This window comes from Amblyraja radiata, chromosome 3 (genome assembly GCF_010909765.2).
Source record: "Amblyraja radiata isolate CabotCenter1 chromosome 3, sAmbRad1.1.pri, whole genome shotgun sequence".
Lineage (NCBI taxonomy): Eukaryota > Metazoa > Chordata > Chondrichthyes > Rajiformes > Rajidae > Amblyraja > Amblyraja radiata.
In genome coordinates, this window is record NC_045958.1 from 14,711,471 (window position 1) to 14,736,453 (window position 24,983).

A 24,983-nucleotide genomic window follows, 5' to 3' on the forward strand; every position below is an offset into this window, starting at 1 on the left:
AAAAGAAAAAGAGAAAGAAAAAAGAAAAAGAAATATGTAAAAATGCAATCTGTATTCTGATAGGATTTGTTTATGCTCATCTGTACCGTCCCACTTGCATGAACATTGAAAGCCAACCAAACAGTTTGTCAAAGAACATAAAGTAACCAATCAAATAGTTATACATATTTCAATGTTACGGAAGGCATCTGTGTCAAAGGGAGCAACAATCAGAATAGCGACACATTCACTTCATTTTTCTGAAGGAGCAGCTGACTTAGAAATTTCTGCTTTGGAAAAAAATAGGTTTGCTATGTGACGATGTTACAAGTTCTCCGACTCTCCATATCCTCCACTACTGTTGCTGCTCATGATCACAATGAAATCAGCCATGATCACAATAAATGGCGGCACTGGCTCGAAGGGCCGAATGGCCTCCTCCTGCACCTATTTTCTATGTTTCTATGCTCCCCATCATCAGAGAATCAATAATCAACTTCTAACATTTTTACCTTCTATGTGCAAAGATCTTTTCAATGTTTGGGAAGAACTTCTAGTAAGTCTGGTTTATTATATCAGATTTTCAAATATCTTTCATCAGGGAGTGCAGAAAAAGACCGGCGGATTGATTTCCGAACAAAGGAATGAATTACGAGAAAAGGTTGTATCCAGGACCATTCTTTCCACTAAAAAGAGAAGGGAAATACGATCAAAGAGTTTGGACAAATTCAATCCAGTTGATGTTGTCTGCTTGCAATAATGCATGTTGCTTGTCCATTCTAATTATTGATGTGTGAGCTGGCAAAGAGCTGAGAGATAACCATCAATCAAACCTTGAGAGCCTTGTGGTCTGTTCCATGGCTTGAGGCTGAAATTTAGCCTGAAGCAGCAGATGAATCTTGCATCCTTCTATTTGTCCAACAATACTTCCAGCTAGGACGCTTGTGAGGCAAAGAGAAACAATAACGTTAAAAAAAAGTAAGCCTTGCAACAAAAGTTCTCAGAAGCAAACATTGCAAGAAATAGTAAACAGGTGAATTAGCAGTACATTCTGCCTGTCCTCTTTTAACAAGACCAGCAAGTGGTCCTTCATGCTGGTTCATTGTGCTTTGTATGCTCAGCAGATATTGAACGAGTACAGGATGTTGCACAATCCTGGAGTATCGCTGACTTCCTACTTTGCTGGAGTGCTCCGCTAAGACATATCTGGCTCTTCAGTCTGAAGAGCCAGATTCATTCTTGCCATAGAGGGAGTACAGAGAAGGTTCACCAGACTGATTCCTGGGATGTCAGGACTTTCATATGAAGAAAGACTGGATAGACTCGGCTTGTACTCGCTAGAATTTAGAAGATTGAGGGGGGATCTTATAGAAACTTACAAAATTCTTAAGGGGTTGGACAGGCTAGATACAGGAAGGTTGTTCCCGATGTTGGGGAAGTCCAGGACAAGGGGTCACAGTTTAAGGATAAGGGGGAAATCCTTTAGGACCGAGATGAGAAAAAGAAATTTCACACAGAGAGTGGTGAATCTCTGGAACTCTCTGCCACAGAAGGTAGTTGAGGCCAGTTCATTGGCTATATTTAAGAGGGAGTTAGATGTGGCCCTTGTGGCTAAAGGGATCAGGGGATATGGAGAGAAGGCAGGTACAGGATACTGAGTTGGATGATCAGCCATGATCATATTGAATGGCGGTGCAGGCTCGAAGGGCCGAATGGCCTACTCCTGCACCTAATTTCTCTTTCTAAGAAGTGTCTCGACCCGAAATGTCACCCATTCCTTCTCTCAACAGATGCTGCCTGTCCCCCTGAGTTAATCCAGCTTTTTTGTGTCTATCTTCAGCTGACATGGTGGGTGGGCTTTCTGAGGCTATTTTGCAACATCAAAGAGCTTTGAAGTGTCTGAGAAGCAAAAACTACCTGGCTCAATATTGAGGCATACATTAACGCTTGTGTTTAAAAATCTCCAGCTCAGCTTCTAGTGCATCAATGTTGAAAATGGTAGCAAGCCCTAACATTTGACTGCAAAGGTCTCCAAGTTCCCTCCGCAACATTTCCATTGTTTCTCGGGCTTTAGTGTTCTTGGCTGTGCATCAGAAGGTGTTAGTTCAAGTCTTGCTCCAGAGGCTTGTGCACATACAGTAACTCTATGCTGACACTCTATTGTGTTAGTGGGGCAATGCAGCACTGCTGGAGATACCGTATTTTGGTCGTGATATTAAACTGTTACGCTCTCAGCTCTTACACATGAATGTTCATGAGCCCATGGTACTATTTTGAGGAGGCAGAAGTTGAAGTGTCCTGATGAAAATGTATTGTTCAAACAACACTTAAAAAACATCATCTGGTTTGAACACTTAGATGCTAATAAATTAATTGCTGTGTTTCAAATGTAACACAAGTAACAACAACAGTTGTCATTGTTGCACTTTGGGTTTCCTGATTTGTAAAAGATATTGTATGAGTTCAATGTTCATAATCCCTACTGCAATGAACAGCAAGTCACTCAAAAGCAATAAAGAGTTTAGTTTAGTTTAGAGCCACAGCCCAATGAGTCCACGCCGACCAGTGGTCACACCGTATACTAACACTATCCTACACACTAGGGACAATTTACTATTCTTACCGAAGCCAATTAACGTGCAAACCTGTACGTTTTTGGAGTGTGGGAGGAAACCGGAGCACTCGGAGAAAACACAGGGAGAATGTACAAATACCGTACAGACAGCAACCATAGGCAGGATCGAACGCCAGTCTCTGGCAATGCAAGGCAGCATCTCTACTGCTGTGCCACTGTGCCACCCATTTTTTTTTGTTGCTTAAACAGGCCCTTCGACCCACTGTGTGTGTGTATCGACCAGCACACTGGGTCCCCGCACACAAACACTATCCTACACACATTAGGGGCAATTTACATTTATACCAAGCCATTTAACCTACAAACCTGTACGTCTTTGTAGTTCTGCTGTAACTTGCTAGTTACAAGTCAAGTCAAGTCAAGTTTATTCGTCACATACACATACGAGATGTGCAGTGAAATGAAAAGTGGCAATGCTCGCGGACTTTGTGCAAAAAGACAAACAACCAAACAAACTATAAACACAATCATAAACACACACATATTATTTTACATATTAAATATTGGAAGGAAAAACGTTCAGTAAAGTTAGTCCCTGGTGAGATTTACAGTCCGAATGGCCTCTGGGAAGAAACTCCTTCTCAACCTCTCCGTTCTCACAGCATGGCAACGGAGGCGTTTGTCTGACTGTAGCAGCTGGAACAGTCCGTTGCATGGGTGGAAGGGGTCTCCCATGATTTTGTTGGCTCTGGAGTTGCACCTCCTGATGTATAGTTCCTGCAGGGGGGCGAGTGAAGTTCCCATAGTGCGTTCGGCCGAACGCACTACTCTCTGCAGAGCCTTCTTGTCCTGGGCAGAGCAATTCCCAAACCAGATGGTAATATTTCCGGACAAGATGCTTTCCACAGCCGCTGCGTAGAAGCACTGGAGGATCCTCAGAGACACTCTGAATTTCCTCAATTGCCTGAGGTGGTAAAGGTGGTAAAGGCGCTGTCTTGCCTTACTCACGAGTGCTGCGGCGTGTGATGTCCAAGCCATGCCATATCCTCAGAGATGTGGACTCCCAGATATGGCTCCATTCCTGTTTACCATCTACACAGCGGATCTCCAATATAACACCAACAGCTGCTTTTTGCAGAAATTTTCGGATGACACAGCTGTTGTTGGCCTCATCAAAGGGGGCAATGAGGAGGAGTATAGAGACATAATAAGCAACTTTGTGGAGTGGAGTGCACACAATAACCTCCATCTTAACACCACAAAAACCCAGGAGATAGTTGTGGACTTCAGGAGGGGGAGGAGGAGGACTCAAGCAACACCAATCACCATCAGGGGCACTGAGGTGGAGGTGGTCGCTAACCACAGGTACCTTGGTGTGCAGCTCGACAGTGAGCTGGACTGGAAGAGTCATATGGAGGCGGTGTACAGGAAGGGACAAAGTCGACTGTATTTTTTAAGGAGGCTGAGGTCATTTAACATCTGCCAACCCCTGCTGTGCAGTGTCTACCATTCAGTGGTGGCCAGTGCTCTGTTTTTTGCTGTGGCCTGTTGGGGAGATGGCGCCCGCATAGCGGACAAAAACAGACTGGACAAGCTGATCAGGAAGGCCGGCTCAGTGGTCGGGGCTGAGCAACGAACGGTCCAGCAGGTGGCAGAGGCCAGAACTCTGAACAAACTGGGTTCAATAATGACCAACCCCACTCACCCACTCCATGCCCTGAAGGTGATCAAGAGCAGCATCTTCAGTCAGAGACTGATTGCACCAATGTGCAAAACTGAGAGACATAGGAAGTCTTGTGTACCAGCTGCTATAAGGTTATATAATGCACATAAATAACTGCACTTTTTTTCATTCATTGTATTTTAACTTGTATTTTAACTTGTATTTTAACTTGTTAAGTATGGAAGCTATTTGAGGAAATGTGTGGTGTTATGTCTGTCTTGAAGCTGTCGTGGCACTGTAATTTCCTGTAAAGGATTATTAAAGGTATAATCAATCAATCAATTTAAAACAGTTCACCCTATCCACAGTATCCCCATTTATCCTCAATGGTGTGTACGTCCTCGAATGATGTGTCCTCCTAAAGTCCATGATCAGCTCCTTCGTTTTTTTGATGTTCAAGAGGAGGCTGTTATCCTGGCACCAGAGTGCTAGATCAGCCACCTCCTCCCGGTAGGCCTTCTCATCGTTGTCTGAGATCAGGCCCACCACCACAGTGTCATCAGCAAACTTAATTATTGAGTTGGAGCTGAACCTAGCCACACAGTCATGTGTGTACAGGGAGTACAATAGGGGGCTGAGGATGCAACCCTGGGGAGATCCTGTGCTCAGGGTGAGGGACTTCGATGTATTCCCTCCCATCTTGACTACCTGGGGCCTGGTGGTGAGAAAGTCCAGGACCCAGGCACACAGGGAGGTGTTGAGCCCCAATTCCAGTTGCTTCCCGGCCAGTCTGGTGGGGACTATCGTGTTGAAGGCTGAACTGAAGTCTATGAACATTCCTGAACCTCATGTTAGAGAAAACTGCATTATATAATCAATTGCATCAATGAGGAAAATAGAGTCATGAGCTAGAGTGCTTTAGATGCACAATAGCAAAAATATTTTTCCTTGAAGAATTTCTCAAAATAAATAACATATTTATAGCTGTAAATTGACTTTTGTTCCTGCAAGCTAAAAATGGCTGTATGATTTAAAAAAAGACACAAAATCCTTAAGAAACTCAACAGGTCAGGCAGCATCTCTGGAGTACATGGATAGGCAATGTTTTGGGTCAAGACCCTTCCTCAGAATGATTGTAGTTGGGGGAGAAAACTGGAAGAGAGGTGGGGACTGGACAAAGCCTGGCAAGTGATAGGTGGATAAAGGTGACAAGGGAGGTTGAGTAGCAGATAGTTGGCCAAAGGCCAATAAAGAAAAAGTAAAAGATGGTAAGATAAGGGTGTAAGGAGAGAAGTGGCAAGAAATGTGAACCCGGAACAAGAAATATAGGTGGAGGGGGGTGGAGGGGGGTGGAGGGGGGTGGGGGGACAGCACCTCATATACCTTTTGGGTAGCTTACAACCCAATGTCCTGTGCCCAACTTGGATATACACCCCCCCCCCCCCCCACATCCCCTTCCATCTATATTCTTTCCCATGGCTTCAAATGTCATGGGTCTTATCTCCTTATCTCACCACATTTAGTCTTTTCATTTCCAGCTTAGTCTAATTATCTACCAATCAAAACATCCTTCATCTGCATCCACCTATCATTTGCCAGGCTTTGTCCCCCTCCCAACTCCCTTCCAGTTTTCTTCCCCCTACTACAACCAATCAGAGGAAGGGTCCAGACCCAAAGTGTCACCTATCCATTTTTATCCAGAGATGTATAAGAAGGAACTGCAGATGCTGGTTTACACCAAAGATAAACATAAAATGCTGGGGTTACTGAGTGTGACGGGCAGCATCTCTGGATAGAAGGAATGGGAGACCCGAAACGTCACCCTTTCATTCTATCCAGAGATGCTGCCTGCCCCGCTGAGTTACTCCAGCATTTTGAATGAATGAATGAATGATTGAATGAATAAGTTTATTGGCCAAGTATGTTCACATACAAGGAATTTGCTTTGGCGCTCTGCTCGCAAGCAACAACACGACATACAGTAAACAATTAAGAATAAAACGTAAAACATTAAAACATTAAGAACATAACACCATAGTTTAAACATGTGAATGAAACAAAATACGAGAGCAAAAGGAGCCTACAGACCTTTGGTTGTTAAGTAGGTTGTTGACTACTCGTGGAAAAAAGCTGTTTTTATTTCTGGCTGTAGTGGCTTTGACATTCCCAAGTCGCTTTCCAGAGGGAAGTGTTTTTGTGTCTTTCTCCAAGGATCTTGCCTGACCCCCTAAGTTACTCCAGCACTTTGTGCATTTTTTTGTTAACCAGCAGCTACAGTTCCTCGTGTCGGCAAAGGCTGTATATTACATAGAATATCATTCCACAAATGTTAATAGAAGTGATCACTTGTCAAATTCAATGGCCACCTGTGGTGGAAGTAACAGATGTCTTCTTCAGATACAATGGTGCATGATTACTGTGTGGAGATTGCAAGGGAAACATTTTTTTCCTAGGCAACATTTTTCTGCTTGTCAATTTCCAAAGTGATTTTTAAGTGTTCTCTAGCTCCCCATCAAAATCATGTTCTAACCAATTAAGCCAGAACAATATAAATAGTGTTCCCTAATTCATTGATCGTGTTATAATCAATTTGCATTGTGGAAACATGTGTTACAGCATAACTACCTGTATAATAAGACTAAACAAGGTCATGAAAACAAATGGATTGTCATTAACAGCCCAATTTACACTTTAATATCCTTCATTGGAATAAAATGTTGTCCATAATTAAAATTTCAATCACTTTCAAATGTTCAATTTATATATTTTTGGTGCAACTCCATTGACTTTTTATTTCAATTAACAAAATAATGGGCCACTTAATGGCCATTGGAATACACTGTCCAAAAATCACACAATACATTTTGCCAGCATTTTCGATTTATAAGATTTTGCTTGTTAAATTTTTTCTAGGAATGCATCACTTCTGCAAATCAAGGGAAGGCTATAATTGATTCTGAGGATGTCTAGCAAGCTTCTAAACTGGGAACTGTGACAAAAATATAACATGGAACATACAATCTAGGAACAGAGCCTTTGGCCTCTTTATCTCTGCCAGACATACTGCCAAATTAAACTAGCCCCTTCTACCTACGTGTGATCCACATCTGTCCATACCATGCATATTCATGATAATGATAGCCTTGCTCTGCCTAAATAATCACATCCTAAAGAGAAATGGGTTAACTTATGATGAGCGTTTGATGACACTGGGCCTGTACTCGCTGCAGTTTAGAAGAATGAGGGGGGGACCTCATTGAAACATACCGAATAGTGAAAGGCTTGGAGAGGATGTGGAGAGGATCTTTCCACTAGTGGGATAGCCTAGGACTATAGGTCATAGCCTCAGAATCAATGGACGCTCCTTTAGGAAGGGGATGAGAAGCAATTTCTTTAGTCAGGGGTGGTGAATCTGTCGAATTCTTTGCCACAGAAGGCTGTGGAGGCCGTCAGTGGATATTTTTAAGGCAAAGATAGATAGATTCTTGATTAGTATGGGTGTCAGGGGTTATGGAGAGCAGGCAGGAGAATGGGGTTAGGAGGGAGAGATAGATCAGTCATGATTGAATGGCGGAGTGGACTTGACAGGCCGAATGGCCTAATCTGTTCCTATTACGTATGACCTTATGACCGTATGAAATAAAAGTCAATTTACTTCTCTGATGATCCAACCTTCTTCCCATTTGTAATAAAATGAAAAAGATGAATGGAAATTTATGTTCATCACCTTATAGAGTGGGCAAATTATTTGTTGGTACTGCTTACTGCTTACCTTTGCTCAAAAACCACTTTCATCATTCCCTTCAAGATTTTCCAGTTGTTGAGACACTGGCATCGTTGTCTCGTTGTAGGACACTGTTCATTCTTTTTTATTCTGGATTTTAAATCATGTATTGTGTTTTTTTAATATATAATTTATGTTGCCTTTATAATTGATATACTAAGATTGTATATGTATTTTATGGTGTTTTTAAATGCAATGTATTTTTATGTAATGTTATCCCTTGTCTGGACCTTGGGTCCGAAATAAAGTTTATTATTGGTATTATTATTATTATTATTATTATTATTATTTTGAATTCAAATGGCACCCCATGCAATCAGTATATGGATTTCCACAAGATACAGCCTGTCACAAATTTGTTGCCCCACAGATTGACTGTGACATATATTCACTGACGAGTATGAACAAATAGCTGTACTTCCTCTCTGCCATTCAGTCAGTTCTCTTTGGGTATTCTGACGTGTCATTCATGAATATAATTTATTATTTGTTCTGCATGAAAGAGGAACTCCTGTCTTCTCAACCTTTATATATTCAGTTGTAGATGATCCAGCAGAAAATATTTACTGGGAATTGTGTTCCAGCTTTCAATACACTGCAAAGCTGCGAAGCATATTCATGAACGGGTAGAATATACAGTCTTTGCTGTTGATAGAGACTTGATGTACAGCAAAGAAATACCTGCAATTTTTTTTATTATTCTTTGTTTGGATTAAAGCATGAACAGTGATTCTTGTGCACTGTAAGTATATAACTTCCAACTTTACTTCGGAGTCACGTGAGTGACTACGTGAAGACCCCGTCCAGCACGCATGCGCGACATAGCATCTCACGCAGTGCACAGCGACGTACGGGAGTACGAGCTCTCCCGCAACAATTTGAAAACGGACCTTCAGGGAAGCAAATCTTACTCTGAGGACATGGTGTTTTCGAAACCCTGCTCTGTTTTTATTTTTAAATAGGAATAGAACAGGGAAAACACCAAGGAAGGTCGTTCCCGTCGGGCTGCTACGGACCAGGAGGGTTCCAGCAATGGGGGGCGACCGGCGGCACCTGGACTGCACAACGTTGCGGTCCACAGTCACCGACAGCATTCCGAGCCGAGCCCAGCGCCGCTAGCATAGCTCAAAAGAGAACATTGGCGACCAACCGCAGCGGGCTGGATGCAAGGCACAACGGAAGTCAGATCGGCCGGTTCACTCAGAAGAGCCCGGCACGGTAGACTCCCGCCCGAGAGCGGCTAAAGGTGACCGTTTCAAGCCTTATGGAGAGGCTCATGGAGCAAAAGCTCCAGCGAGACTTGCTCTGGGGGATGGGACAAGCTCGCCAAGGGAGCACAAACACTCCCGCTCCAGTGCACTAACAGCACTGGCCATCGCATCTCCCTCAACAGAGGGGAGCGTTGGCGACCAGGGCTGGGCTGGTAAAGAAGAGGGGTCACTGGCTGAGCAAAATCGGGAGTATGCTTGAGGTACAGGACCAGGAACAGCTGCTGGGTGTGGTGAACCGCTATGTGGCAACACCACGAGCGGAACGGCCGTTACAGCCTAAACTGGCGGCCAGCATTGACTACCTGTCCTTCAAACCTCTCCAAGACAGGTAGTCATTGAGGCGTTGGACTTTATCACGCCTCCCCAAAATTGCATTTGCTCAATCTGCCTGCCATTACAAGGGGTACATTGAGCAGGGTATTTAAACCCAAAAAACTTAAAATTGCAAAAAATGTAGATACCCCTGACGTCGGCTATCACTTCACATGCTCATTCCATGGACAGGGTTGACATGCCAAAACACCCTGGCTCTACTGTGCAACACAGTATGTGATTGGCAACCTCCGGAAGGAGGTCATAAGATCTGCCCTCAACCTCAAAAATTCGCAAGACTGTGTAGAGCGCCGACCTCAGAACCACAGATCCTGCTATTTGGCAAAGAATTACCAAATCAAGCCTAAAATCTGGACAAAGAATCCAAGGCATTTTGGCCTCATGAGGGCAGGACCTGGTATGAGCAAACCACTCAAAAACCCAGACGGCAGAAATGAACACACCACTAAACAACAGTGGAGGTAGGTGAGTATGGTTCCTACCATCACATAAAAGGTGAGGGGATTGTGCTAGTTTTGGAAGCATGAAGAACTATCACACTTGGTAGTTATATACCAAAAAGTATTCAAGGATAACAATTGAATTTAAGAAAAACTTACCACCAGTTCAGCATGCACCCCAAAGGGGTTTTTCCATCTCACTAAAAGAAAACATGAGGGACAAGCTGAACTGGAGAAGGCATACAAAGGGGTCATAAAGAAGTTTAAATATGAACCTTTTGAATCCGTATTAAATTTACCAAAAAATCATAAAAGATGGTGAATGTCGCACCATCATTGACTTAACCACATTGAATACTTTCGTCAGGTTTTATGGAAAACATTTGTAACTGCCAAACAATGGATTTCCTAAGGATACTTTATGGTAGGCATCGACTTAAAAGATGCATACTATTCAGTACCCATTCATAAAGATCATCGAAGATACCTAAAATTTACCTGGATGGGGTAACTATGGCAGTATAAATTATTGACTAATGGGCTAAATATGAGCCAAAACTGTTTTCCAAGATATTCAAACCAGCCCTGACACTATTAAGGAAACATATTGTCATGGCATATCTCGGTGATATTTAACAACAGACAAAACCATGGAATTAGCTAAATCATCAGCATTAGCTACTAAAAACTTATTTAGCCTGGGCTTTGTCATACAATCTAGATAAATCTACATTGACACCATCCACAACTATGGACTATCTGGTATTCAATGAACTCAGTCCACATGTTTATAACGTTGCCAAAAGGAAAGTCAGCATAATTGGCACAAACCTGTAACAAATTAATGATTAACAATCAACCAACCATTCGACAAAGTGGCAAGAGTAATTGGGAAATTAGTAGCAGCATTACCAGCTACTTAACTTGGACCTTTCCATTAGAGCAAAGGTGATAGCGTTTAAACAAAATAACCCATATCCAGAACAGGTGGTAGATGGACTAATCTAGAGTCATCACCATTACAGACACTGGACATAAAAACTAGTTGGAAATGTTGGGTGCGTTCTATGGGTTAAAAGCATATTGTTCAATAGTGCACCATTTTGCATGTTCGTTTACAATTTGACAATATCACAGTGGTGGCCTATACTAAACCACATGGGTGGAATAAAATCGATATCAGGTGACAATTTGATCAACACAATCTGACAATGGTGTGTCGTCAAACATATTTGGCTATCAGCAACTTACCTACCAGGTAAGCTAAATACTGTGGCAGACATGGTAAACCAAAGTATTTGCTGAAATTACAAAGCAATATGGAACACCAGATAGCGATTTCTTTGCATTCCGACTGAATCACCACATATCGATGTATGTCACTTGGGAACCAGACCTTGAGGCAGCGGCGATGGATACATTCTCGCTGAACTGGGGGGGGAACTAATCTCTATGTTTTTTCCTCCCTTTCTGCCTCATCGGTCAGGTAGCACGCAAAATACAGATGAACTTTGCTTCAGACCTTTTGGTAGTACCTGACTGGCCTACACAGCCATGGTTCCCAGTGATCCTTGACAGGGTCATTGAAACCCATGACCATTCCCCATGGACCAGATCTACTGATCCACCCTGTATCAGGCGAAAGTCACCCATGCCATGACAGAATAAGCCTACTGGGTTGCAGACTCCAAAAGACCTTTTGGTGGACCTGGGATTGTCGAATAGGACCATGAACACGATAACAGCATCTCACCGACTTCCACCAAGAAACAATATCTCCAGTATAAGAAAATGGGAAACATACTGCTCGAGAATAGAGAAACCTACTAATCAACCACCATACCTATGTACCGGAGTTCCTGGCCAGCCTTCACCACGATGAAGGTCTGAACTATAGCACTATCAGATGTGCTAGAAGTGCACTGTCAGCCTATCTAAGACAGGCACCAAGGGAAACAGGCCATAGGGTCTCGTCCACTGGTGGCCAAATTAATGAGAGGTACCTTCTATTCAAAACCCCTAGAACTAGATATACCAAGATCTGGGATGTCAGCGTTGTCCTGACATACCTAAGGGATGGCCACCAGCCAGATCCCTTACTCTGAAAACAGCTACCCTGTATACGGCCATGCTGATGGCTTAGTCTCAGCATAAGGGTCCAGTCCTTTTACCTACTCAGACTGGACAATATGGTCATAACATCAGACCAAATAACATTCACCATTCAGGAGCTGGTAAAACAGAGTAGACCAGGAACTTCAGGTCTCATTATGGAATTCGGGGCGTACCCACCTGATGACCGTTATATGTCATGACTCACCTTCTACAATATATCAACACAACTTAAAATTCCCGAGGGAGACAAAAATAGGTCAGCCACAAAAAAGCCACTGGGTCAGGGTACCAAGTCAAACCATCTCTAGATGGCTCAAACAGGTATTGGGAGCTGCTGTAGTGGATACCGATATTTACACATCTCACTCCACCAGAGCAGCATCCACGTCGGCGGCTAACAGTATGGATGTGCCACTGGACCTAACCTGGTAACAACGGGGTGATCCATGGGAAGAACTTTCAAACTTTCTACTACAAGCCATTATAAAACCTGTTTCACTTGCAGAGAGAATCTCAGACGCTGCAAAAAATATATAATTTAGCCCGGGGGAGCATTAATTTATTTAGTATTATTTTCAATAATACCATTGTTGTTTCACAAACAGATTCATGTTTAATTACGATAACATACTTCCTCCCTTGGATGACTTCGGCAGCGAGTGAAGTATGGACTGTTAAACGGTTTGAAATCACAGAGCTTTAAAATCTTCACGTAGTCACTCACGTGACTCCGAAGTAAAATAGTAAGATTAAACGAGAACTTACCAGTTTGAAGTTTGATCTGTATTTTATGAGGAGTTATGATGAGGGATTACGTGCCCTCCGCTCCCACCCTCAATTATAGAGATCAACTGGTATCTTAGTTCTCCTTATCTTTACTATGTTTATTTCAATTATTGTGTTTTCTGTGATTCCACACCGCTGCTTTGAAGTATGTCGCGCACGCGTGCTGGACGGGGTGTTCACGTAATCCCTCATCGTAACTCCTCATAAAATACAGATCAAACTTCAAACTGGTAAGTTCTCGTTTAATCTTACTATTATATCAATAATTCAACAGGTTGATGCAGCAAGTCAGACTTAAAATTTTGATTTCAACCAATAAAATATTAATAGCAACTTTAACATACAACATTTTCTCAAGGCTCTTTATAAGGCTCATAGGAGCTTTATAAAGAAAAAGTGATACAAAGGCTCATCAGGGCAAATGTAGCAGGATCTATTATTTATTTTATATTTCCCATAATGTAGAAGGAGGACATTTTGCCCATCAAACCTTTGCTGGTTCTCAGAGACTTGTTACATTGCAGCCCCACCAACCTGAAAAACCTGGTGGTTATGTACCAACCATTTCTTCTACTGGGGGAGTTCACCACCGTCAACAGGAATATATAGTACACGTCTGGCCGATGACCAGCTGGAATGTGAAGAACTGTGGGGCACAATCAATAACCACAAAACCGTATACCCCGATGCTTTTGTCACCATCATTGGGGAGTTCAACCAGAGCAGTTTAAAGAAGTATCTGGCAAACTACTATCAACATGACACCTTCAACATCACAGGAACAAACACACATGACCACTGCCAAAACACCATCAGGAATGCCTACTGCTCCATCCCTCACCAGCACGTTGGACAATCTGATCACCTGGCTGTCCTCCATCTTCCCGAATGTATGATATGATACGATACGAACCGATACGATGTGATAAAACTTTATTCATCTCTGGAGGGAAATTGGTCTGCCGACAGTCACAACACAAAAACAACTTGAAATTAAAGTGAAAACACAAAGAAAAAGACAAGCGACTGTTGGGTGGCTGCCGTATGCACAGCGCCTTGACCGGAACAAATGACCAAACAAACAAATGAACACAGACTTATCCCCTGGGCAGAGCATTCTAAACTAGAGTGCCCCCCCTCCCCCTCTTCCACACTGGGTCCCTCTTTTTTCTCCCACCATCCCTCACGGCGGTCCCACCACGCTGGGTCCCCATTGTCTTCCCCTTCCCCTCCTCACGCTCATCAAATGCTGATTGTGGGTTGACCACGAGGCCCCACTGCCGCCGAAGCCCCCGTTGCCGCCGAGGTCTCTGTTGCCGGCGAGTCATCTGCTGCCGCCGCTCCAGTCTCGATGGTAGGCCGCGACGAAGGGGCAAAGAAGCAGCTCCCAGGGAAGCCGTCTCTCCGACCAGGTAGGGACTAGGAAATAAAGTTTCCCCCTTCCCCTCATCCCACCCACCACATAAAAGAAGACCTCCAACTAACATTTTTTTTTAACAGGGCGAAAAATAAAAAAGGGTGAAAGGACGGACTGCAGGCAGAGCAGCCGTACACAACGGCGCCCCACTCCTGCAGTCCGCCATCTTATGCTAGGCATGCACAGAAGTCTCAGACATGCTGATGTTTGAATGGCTTATGGCCAGTGGTTCTCAATCATGCAACCGACTGTTATTTTAATGCTTACAGTGTGGATCGATATGAAATGTTCCATGAACTGATCCAAATGTCGTGAATTCGTATTTGCTTCAGAGTAGGCATAGCCTTTTAGAAGGGATCAGAGGGAATTGTGGAAGATTCTTGTTTTAAATAATTAATAAATAAAGATTCATACCTTCCGTTTCATATTCATTGCCTGACAGCATACATTGAAAGTTTAATTAACTGATCCTTAATTAGGTCAGAATCAGACCTCAAGATTTACAATTATATATGACATTGCTATTTTTACATTGGTATATCTCACTGCTGCACTCCTTCCAGGATATGAAGAGCTTCTGTTGTTATTGTAATCAGATTAGAGGTATTAACCTTTTGTATATTTCCGACAGTGTGGGTATATTCTTATATTCCATTTTTTTCAGTTGAATAAAAAGTGCAAGAGAAGGAGGGATTAATTTTGACAACTGGAGATTAAATAATGACAGCATCACCCTCAGATCCAAGCCCCGGTCAAAGGAACCAAGGGCGTAGGTCTACTTGACTGCGTAGCCACCTTACACAGAGGGCCTGTTCTCCTTTGACGATGGATGTATCCATGATTTCAATGACCAGCACAAACAAGCAGGCATTGTTTCTTCAAGTTCCTTGATGTTAATATTACCAACAATCTATCTGCATTGACTAACCACATTGAAGCAACAGACAAGAGGGCACACCACTACTTCCTGAGGTGATTGAGAAAATTCAGTTTGTTTCCAATGTCTCTTACAAACTTTTACAGATGCAGTATAGAAACCATACTGTCGACAGACACAAAATGCTGGAGTAACTCAGCGGGACAGGCAGCATCTCTGGAATGAAGGAATGGGTGATGTTTCGGGTCGAGACCCTTCTTTGGACTAGTCAGGGGAAAGGGAAACGCTGTTGGGTTGACTACAGCTAGATTTAGGAACAGCTCTACCCAAGACGGAAGAAGTTGCAGAGGGATGTGGGTGTAGTCCAGTGCATTAACAGACCAGACTCCCCACCAGTGACTCCATCTACCCTTCACGCTGCCTCGGAAAAACAGCCAACAAGACTTGTCCCACCCTGAACATTCCTTCTACTCCCTGCTCCCATCAAGCAAGGGAAATAGAAGCTTGAAAGAGTGAACCATCAGACTTAGGAATAGCCTCTTCCCCTCTATTATTCAGCTTCTGAACAGTCCTTACATAAGCTAAGGCACTTTCTGACTCATTTCTACCCCATTGCAGACATTGGACTTTGTCTATAGAACTGTTGTGCTACACTGCTGAGCACTGTATTCCACACTTTGTCTCTTCCCCTTTACTCTGCCTATTTTAGTTGACTTTGACTGGATTATATTAATGCATCCCATTAAATTATTTGATTGGATGGTATGCAAAACAAAGCTTTTCACTGCATAGGAAGTCAAGTCAAGTCAACTTTATTTGTCACAGACACATACAAGGAACTGCAGATGCTGATTTAAACTGAAGATAGACACAAAAAGCTGGAGTAACTCAACAGGACAGCATCTCAGGAGAAAAAGAATTGGTGACGTTTCGGGTCGAGACCCTTCAATAGGCGACATTTTGGGTCTCGACCCGAAACGTCACCAATTCCTTTTCTCCTGAGATGCTGTCTGACCCGCTAAAGGTTTTCACTGTACCTTGATATGCCTAACAATAATAAATCTAAATTTGGATCCGACCTTTCTGTCCTGGGCCTCCTCCATGGCCAGAGTGAGGCCCACCGTAAATTGGAGGAGCAGCACCTCATATTTCGCTTGGGCAGTTTACACCCCAGCGGTATGAACATTGACCTCTAATTTCAGGTAGTCCTTGCTTTCTCCTCCCGTTCCCAGCTCTCCCTCAGCCCACTGTTTCCGCCTCTACCTTTCTTCTTCCCGCCCCTCCCACCCTCACATCAGTCTGAAGAAGGGTCTTGACCCGAAACATTGCCTACTTCCTTCGCTCCATAGATGCTGCCTCACCTGCTGAGTTTCTCCAGCATTTTTGTCTACCTTTGATTTTCCAGCATCTGCAGTTCCTTCTTAAACTCTTTAATATAAACAGGTCTACTTTTGGAATTAGGAAAGACCAAAAACTTTTGTTGCATTTGTAATTCTTAATCAATATTCTGACCCATCACACCCATCACACTTAGAAAGGCAATGTCACTGGCCTGCTTGGAATAACTGTTGGAATTTTCAGAGGCGTTAACCACTTTATCAATATTTCACCTATCAATTGGTTTTATTTGCAGTACTTTATTATTTTGCATTAAATACGCATTAATGGCAGAAGGTACACTATTGTTTGACTGAGAGGTTAAGAAGTGCATGTAGAAAGTTAAAGCAGCCTGTGGTGTAAATTATCCTTGGCATATCCAATGGCAAAACAGTTCTGTTCCAACCAGCAGGAGGTCCACTTACTGCTTTGTGAAGCAGATGGCATGACATTAGTAACCACCCCTGGAAGCCAAACGTGGGGAGTAGAAGTGTGAAGGAAGCTTTTTAACTCGATTGCTGCTGAGATGGGTTTCTCTTAGTTTATTCTTTAGTTGTTTCAGTTGTACCATTGGGGGATTAGAATGCCTGTTTGGCTTTGATCATCCAAGTTAATTATGCTGGAAAGTACATTGAAGTTGTGCTCTCCCCTACTGCTATTACCCAGAATGAGAATCTGGCTCAGTCATTGGCAAATAGCCAGATACAGTCGGATTGCCTAAAACTGCAGCTAGTCTGGAACATTGCAAAATATGAAATGCATTAAATATTATGATAACATTTTCTGTTTTCATTAACCAGCCTATATCGAGTCAGGTGTTGCATTTAAAAATAACAGGACTTCACAATTGTTTGGGCTTTTGACTATGTGCTGTGTTGTTATATTTTCCAGTGTGATTGAAATCTGGTCACATAGAAACATAGAAACATAGAAAATAGGTGCAGGAGTAGGCCATTCGGCCCTTTGAGCCTGCACCGCCATTCAATATGATCATGGCTGACACAGTGGGGCTTCATGGTGCAAGGACCCACCTTCAATCCTGATCTAAGGAGCTTAATGTGTCATTTGCACAAACCTACGAGACCAAATAATTTCCTTCAGCTGTTCCAGATTTTCCTCAATATCCCAGTTGGTAGGTTGCTTGGCCATTATAAATTACCCCCTCTTGTGTGTCAATGGCGAAAAGAAGTAATGGGGAGTTGATAGGAATGTGTAAGAAAGAACGAGTTGAAAGGTTTGCAGGGAAATACAGAGAGGTGGAATGAGACCAATTGGATTGCTTCCCTGGGAGCTATCATGGGCCCAGTGAACGAATAATAATTTATATAATATTGATTGATATTTAAAGAAACACGGCTCTTTAGGGGGGGGGGGGGGGGGTTACTGTTATGGATATGGCCCCTTGCTCATTTTGAGCTGGAAATGCATCTCTCCTTCCATATTGATAATGGGTATAAAAGTAATATGTAACTTAAGGACAATTAGCACTGAAACTGTGGGAGATTAGCTGGTCTTCTGCTATAGCTTTGGTGGGATGCCAGCAGAAATAACCACGTAATTACTTATTTTCAGATTTTATGGTAAGTGGTGGACCTCGATTCAACCCTTAAATGGAAAAGCTGTCATGGGATATAGAGCCAGATGGACAAGCTTCCATCTCTGAGAGGTGTTGCTTGCCTAACCAAAGTTTTGCTCTGGAAAGTGGGACACTACATGCGATGAAGCAACTTGGCCTCTAGATGGGAGGGAGAAAACCTGCTTTAAACAAGGGGAATTGAAAAGGTTGGGAGCTTCAAACCAATGAAGTAGCCTAGACCCTCAAATGTGGCTGCGATGTGGGAACAATGCACCTATTGTCTATTGTCTAGTGTCTAATGCAAAACCGTGCACACTTTGGACAATGTAGCCCAAAAGTTGGACACACACCAGATCTTACAGCTCCAAGGGCACCAGGTGCTTTCAATTGACGTTCAATTTTGTCTCTTTCATTCAAATTATAGAGTCATAGAGTGATACAGCGTGGAAACAGGCCCTTCAGCCCAACTTGCCCACACCGACCAATATGTCCCAGCTACACAAGTCCCTCCTGCCAGCATTTGGTCCATATCCTTCCAAGCCTGTCTTATCAAAGTGCCTGTCTAACTGCTTCTGACATCTTTTTTTAAACTGGATAGGAGCCATTTGGAGTTTACATGCACCAATGACAGCCTCAATGTAGCCTAAAACATGAAGATTTGGTGCTTATGTTTAAAAGGTTGTTGGTCATGTTAATCTAACCCTACATTTTCTTCATGTGAAAGAAAATAGACAATAGATAATAGACAATAGGTGCAGCAGTAGGCCATTCGGCCCTTCGAGCCAGCACCAACATTCAATGTGATCATGGCTGATCATCCCCAATCAGTACCCCGTTCCTGCCTTCTCCCCATATCCCCTGACTCTGCTATTTTTAAGAGCCCTATCTATCTCTCTCTTGAAAACATCAAGAGAACCTGCCTCCACCGCCTTTTGAGGCAGAGAATTCCACAGACTCACCACTCTCTGTGAGAAAAAGTGTTTCCTCATCTCCGTTCTAAATGGCTTACTCCTTATTCTTAAACTGTGGCCCCTGGTTCTGGACATTCGGGAACATGTTTCCTGCCTCTAGCATGTCCAAACCCTTAACAATCTTATATGTTTCAATGAGATCACCTCTCATCCTACTAAACTCCAGAGTGTACAAGCCCAGCTGCTCCATTCTCTCAGCATATGACAGTCCCGCCATCCTGGGAATTAACCTTGTAAACCTACGCTGCACTCCCTCAATAGCAAGAATGTCCTTCCTCAAATTAGGGGATAAAAACTGCACACAATGCTCCAGGTGTGGTCTCACTAGGGCTCTGTAAAACTGCAGAACGACCTCTTTGTTCCCATATTCAATTCCTCTTGTTATAAAGGCCAACATGCCATTCGCTTTCTTCCCTGCCTGCTGTACCTGCATGCCTACCTTCATGGACAGATGTACAAGGACCACCAGATCCCGTTGTACTTCCCCTATTCCCAACTTGACGCCATTTAGATAGTAATCTGCCTTCCTGTTTTTGTTACCAAAATGGATAACCTCGCATTTATCCGCATTAAACTTCATCTGTCATGCATCTGCCCACTCCCCCAACCTGTCCAAGTCACCCTGCATTCTCATAGCATCCTCCCTCACAGTTCACACTGCCACTCAGCGTTGTGTTATCTGCAAATTTGCTAATGTTACTTTGAATCCCTTCAACCAAATCATTGATGTATATTGTAAATAGCTGCGGTCCCAGTACCGAGCCTTGCAGTACCCCACTAGTCACTGCCTGCCATTCTGAAAGGGACCCGTTAATCCCTACTCTTTGTTTCCTGTCTGCCAACCACTTCTCTTTCCATGTCAGCACTCTACCCCAAATACCATGTGCCCTAATTTTGCCCACTAATCTCCTGTGGAATCTTATCAAATGCTTTCTGAAAGTCCAGGTACACCACATCCACTGGCTCTCCCATGTCCGGTTTCATAGTTACATCTTCAAAAAATTCCAAAAGATTAGTCAAGCATGATTTCCCCTTCGTAAATCCATGCTGACTCGGACCGATCCTGTTACTGTTATCCAAATATGCGGCTATTTCATCTTTTATAATTGACTCCAGCATCTTCCCCACCACCGATGTCAGGCTAACTGGTCTATAATTCCCTGTTTTCTCTCTCCCGCCTTTCATAAAAAGTGGGATAACATTAGCTACCCTCCAATCCACAGGAACTGACCCTGAGTCTATAGAACATTGGAAAATTATCACCAATGCATCCACGATTTCTAGAGCCACTTCCTTAAGTACCCTGGGATATAGACCATCAGGCCCTGGGGATTTATCAGCCTTCAGTCCCATCAGTCTATCCAACACCATTTCCTGCCTAATGTGGATTTCCGTCAGTTCCTCTGTCACCCCAGATCCCCTGGCCACTAGTACATCAGGAAGATTGTTTGTGTCCTCCTTAGTGAAGACAGATCCAAAGTACCTGTTCAACTCATCTGCCATTTCCTTGTTCCCCATAATAAATTCACCTTTTTCAGTCTTCAAGGGTCCAACTTTGGTCTTAACTAATGTTTTCCTCTTCACATACCTAAAGAAGTTTTTACTATCCTCCTTTATATTCTTGGCTAGCTTACCTTTCGTACCTCATCATTTCTCCCCGTATTGTCTTTTTGGATGAAATGGAGGTTATAATGTGATTTTTGTCATGCGACCTCCTCTACTGACAAGCAAATTAAAGGGCCTGTCCCACTTGGCCGTCATTTGCGAGCCATTTACGCGACCTCGTCGTCGCGTTGAGAAGCACGGGTAGCATGTGGGCCACGCGGGACATATGCAAGGAGAGGGGTATGGAGTCGCGCGCGGTATCACGCGGCGCTCCAGGATTTTGTAGGGCAGAAAATCTTTGCGCGCCTCCGGCGTGACATATCGCGTATGCACGCGGGCGTATTGCGTTCGCACGCAGGCATCCAGACCGCGTACATGTAGCGCGTGGTGATGCATTATTACGTCAACATGCGTAACCGTGCGCCGCCGGGCGCCGCCCATACGCAGTCGGCCACAATGAGAAAATAATTACGCCGTAAGCATCATTGCTTACAGAGTAATGCCTTCAGAGTAACACCTTAATAAGTATTTTTGAAACATCCTTAGTTAAGGATGTTTCAAAAGTTAACATCCAGGTAAGGATTGGAGATTTTATATCCTAAAAGAACACTAGTAACCAAATTATTTTTTTTTTAAATAACCACCAACAATTTTACTAAGACCATTTAAAAAAAAATTGCAAACTAATTCTTAAGCTGGGTTCAAACCCTCAAACTGCTATAATGGAATACAATTTTGTGTTTGCTGGGAGTAATTCAGAAAGTTTAAAAGTAAATTAATTTTTCAAGCACACATTAATGTTATCAATGTTTCACTTAACAAATGAAGTCAATACGCTGACTAATTCTACTTGCAGAGCAGATAAAATATTTGAAGACGCATTTTGACGGGTGATGACGTGCGCGACCGTCGCTCGTCAGTCACTACCGGCCTGTCGCGTAAATGACGGCCAAGTGGGACAGGCCCTTCAGTAATGATTTTCTGAGGGCAATGTGTTACTTGAAGTTAACTATCAACCTGGCTCGGACAAAACTCTGATTATTAATAACCACTTTCTGTTATTTGCACTTCACCAGTTTATTTATTCATGTGTGTATATATTTATATCATGGTATATGGACACATTTATCTGTTTTGTAGTAAATGCCTACTATTTTCTGTGTGCTTAAGCAAAGCAAGAATTTCATTGTCCTATACAGGGACACATGACAATAAACTCACTTGAACTTGAACTTGAACCTAACTAATTTCCTGCATATTACTCGACATAATCTTCAATGCAGATGGATCTTTAACATTCCAGGGAATTTTCATCACAATTACAGCCCGGGGTCTACCCAAACCAGACTCATCAATGAGACTATTTGAATTTTCCAGTTGAATCGATCAGCCTGTTTGAATTTTAAAGATCAAATGATTTGAAAGGAGTTGCTCTACTTTTTGATCCCTGCAACCACCTACAGAAAAATGCCTCTTTCAAAACCACAAACGCAAGGAAACCAGGGCTGTGCAAAATATAAATGTGCAAATTGAAGCAGAGACCCTGGGGCTACACATCATAAGAAATACAAAAGGTTCAAGGAGGGTCACATGGATTTGTGAAAGGCAGACCATGTTTGACAAATCTGGTTGACAGCTTCGAGGATGTCACCCGCGTTGTACATCGAGCTGATGTAAGCAGATTTCTAGTCCAATGGATTGACAGAAAGAACACCAGTGAGTAGACATACCCTTGCTAAAGCCAAGCATGAGGACTCACTTCACTGCAGTGTTCAAAGTAAAGCGGTCAGAAACCCATATCCTTAATGGAGCAAACGCATATTCCTTCTAATAATAAATGAATTATTAACTATCAAATATGTTGGCTCATTTATCCTGTTCAATTGCTATGCTATTAAAATAAAGCAAGCTCATGCATATGTTTTGTTAAATAACTTTTTAAAGATTCAAAAGAAGTTGATGTATATTTTCAGCCCCAATCTTAATGACCCAGACGTGATCAGAATGGGATACGTTTGGCCACTAGTTGGATGGCTTTGGTGGGAGGAAAGTTTGTGTAAAAAACAAACTGCTGGAGGAACTCAGTGGATCAGACAGTATCAGTGGAAGGATATGGACAGATAATATTTCAGATCGGGAACCTTGATGGAGGACATGTAAACCCCTGTGGTAACCTAGATTGAGGCCGAAGATATACATCGACTATCTTTGAATCTTTAAAAAGTTATTGAACAAAACAGATCCTCAATGAAAGTGTATTAATTGGTGTATTCAGGCCAGCTACTGGGACTGCTGTTCATCTCTGTTCAAGCTTCTGCCTCCAAAAGTATTTTATCTTTGGTTCCTATATTGCTCTAGTCGGGATTAATGGATTTGAATTTCAGAGTAATGGTGCAAATCGATATTGGCACCATGCAACATTTCCTTCGGAAACACATAAATGTTCTTTCAAAACACAGGGCAGCACGGTGGCGCAGCGGTAGAGTTGCTGCCTTACAGAGCTTGCAGCGCCAGAGACCCGGGTTCGATCCCAACTACGGGTGCTGTCATAGAAACATAGAAACATAGAAATTAGGTGCAGGAGTAGGCCATTCGGCCCTTCGAGCCTGCACCGCCATTCAATATGATCATGGCTGACGGTACGGAGTTTGTACGTTCACCCCGTGACCGCGTGGGTTTTCTCTGAGAGCTTCGGTTTCCTCCCACACTCTAAAGACGCACAGGTTTGTAGGTTAATTGTCTTGGTTTATGTCTAAAAATTGTCCCCAGTGTGTGTAGGTGTGGGGATCGCTGGTCAGTGCAGACTCGGTGGGCCGAAGGGCCTCTTTCTGCACTGTATCTCTAAACTAAAATAAACTAAACAAATATCTGTATACACACAGTTAGATGAGTTAATCTCACCCGAAGACTCACTCTTCGACGATTGAGTTATCTTCTGTGATTGTTTATAATCGAATCTAAAATTATTTAGCCATGACATTAAATTATAATGCATGTCGGGACTACAGGGTCAACTAATTGAGGACAGAAGGAAGGAACGGTTTAAACCCAGCATGTGATATCAGACATGTATGGTAATAATAAATTGTAGTTGCTTATTTCAAGCAAATAATATATACTGCAAAAAGATCTCAACATGAGAAACAATGGGACACATCAGTCACATCAAAATGCACTGGACAGAAAAATAATAAAGCAATGAAATACAAGTGATATAAACTATTCAGCGTTATTGCGAATACCCCAGATCATTGTATGAAATAAAATTTGAAGGAGGAAAAAAATGAATGTCATTTTTCATATTTATGCATTGGATGTGGACCTTATTGGTGAGGCCAGTATTTTCAATATCCTTTCGAAATTAACTTTGGGAAGATTATGGAATGGCATAATGAATTGTAGCAGTTCTCATGGTAATCAGAGTTCCACTGTGCTGTTATGTAGAATGGTCTGGGTTTTAGCAATGATGAGAAAATGGAAATATAGTTTCAAGCCAGCTTATTGAGTCTGATGGTCTCGACGTGAAACATTGCCCATTCCTTCTCTCCAGAGATGCTGCCTCACCCGCTGAGTTATTGCAGCATATTGTGTCCACCTTCAATTTAAACCAGCATCTGCAGTTCTTTCTTACACACCAGCTTATTGAGTGCCGAAAAGGGTAGTTGCAAATGGCTCTCATGTGCCTATTGCCCCTTTCTTTTCAGGTCATAGAAGTTTGATATATGACAGATGATGGGTTAAACATTGGGAACACTATCTTCTTGTGTGAGCTTTGTCATTGAGAAGGAAATAGTCTAGCATTTCCTCCTGTGGGATGAATGTGCAACTTCAGAACTCCAGGGTCATTGTTACATAGAATTAGCATTGTGGTTATCAGTGTATATGTGCCTTAACTGTGGAAACTATTGATGTGGCCAAGGAGACTTTCTACTTGGACCAGGTCCATATCCTGGAAGGTGAATGATCCACTGGGCAACCTCAATACCATAGTTGGGCAAAAACTGATTCTCTGTCAATTCTCTTCTGAGAATATCTTCTGAGAATCTTCATGACTATGACAGTTGATGGATTTTGGGCCGTCCAATATCCCCAGTATTGAGGCAATAACAACACCCAGTTGGCTTTGATGGGTACTCCACAAATAGATATGCAAGATGGGGTCAGAGCATGGTGATTCTTTGTGTGCTCTTCCCAGAGAAGGATTTACTATCATC